This window comes from Chrysochloris asiatica, unplaced genomic scaffold (genome assembly GCF_000296735.1).
Source record: "Chrysochloris asiatica unplaced genomic scaffold, ChrAsi1.0 scaffold00632, whole genome shotgun sequence".
In the NCBI taxonomy this organism is placed as follows: Eukaryota; Metazoa; Chordata; class Mammalia; order Afrosoricida; family Chrysochloridae; genus Chrysochloris; species Chrysochloris asiatica.
The window spans coordinates 75824-77214 of NW_006409150.1; positions in this window are offsets into that span (position 1 = coordinate 75824).

Here is a 1391-nt window from a genome sequence, read left to right on the forward strand (position 1 = left end):
CAAGAACTGAACAGAGAATTTCAAAGATCAGATAGAGAAGATACAGCCAAATACTATAATAGAATATGCAAAGATTCGGAATCAGAAAACCACAAAGGAAGAACACGGTCAGCATTTCTCAAGCTGGGGTAACTGAAAAAAAATTCAAGTCTCAACTTCACTATTGAAAGATTCTCTGGACAACAAAGATAGAAGAGACCAAATTAAGCAGATTGTTGTTGTTGTTATTTACTATATAAAGCAGGGCCTAAGAAAACTGTTTAACCTAAGAAATGTTTCTTCCACAATGAAATGATTTTACTAGAGGGTAGAGAGTTATTCATGAGTCGGTTATGGGGCAGTTATAATTAGTGGACATCCTGTAAAGTGTTTCCATGGAGTAGCTGGTGGGTTTGAAATGCCAACTTTTGGTTAGCAATCCAGTGCTTATCCTACAGATATACACCAGGATATCAGATTGTAATGCTGGAATCCTTTGTTTTAGAGGAAACGATAGACTGCTGACTAGGAAAAGAAGGTGAACAAAATTAGAGATAAGACAAATGTGTCTGCGTGGCCATCTGGAACTTTTGTAAACAGCATTCTATGGAGACAGTGACCTGACAACACAATGATACACTGGTGCCTGGCAACAAGAATGGTACAATTCTGCATTATTTCCCACACCAACCTGGAGATCAGAACATGACCAGCCCCCACTCTCATCCACCCCAGAACAGATCCTTGTTTCCCAGTGGTTGAAGCCATATCATTGTGAATCTGGTTTGAAGTACCTATCTGAGGATTTGTGAACTCTGCTTCATCAGAAAATCAGAATCCTTACTGTTGAGTCCTTGGACACTCCTGTACAAGAAGGAACTCCACCCATAACCAGTCTCTCTGTTCTTATTTGCCCTCTACTCCCAAAAGAATTTTTTCTTGGAACAACTAACCATACTTCAGCTACCATCTGAGCCAGCATGAACTACTTCTTGATAAGGCACCCTGAACACCCACAGTACCTAGCCTGACATGAACTCCATCTAGGGATCCATGCTTTCACCTCTTCCCACCACCATATGGGCTCTGTAGTTGACAAAGGATGTCAGCTTAAATTGAATGCCCTGAATCCTACACTCTTCTCTTCTATGGGTCTGTTCTTTTGCCAATATTTGTATTTATTTTATTTTTTCTCATTTCTCCCTTGTTTCTGTCCTTTGTCATTTGTTTCTTTTTTCTTTTCTTCAGTTTCTCTTTTATTTTTTCTCTTCCTCTTATTTTTTAACTTGATTTTTGTTTAACTATTCTTTTATCTGTTTGTCTCCTTTCCTCTCAGTTTTGGTCATTGTGTTTTTTTCATTATTTACATATTCTATCTGATTTTCCTTTTTCTTTATTTGTATTTCCACTAC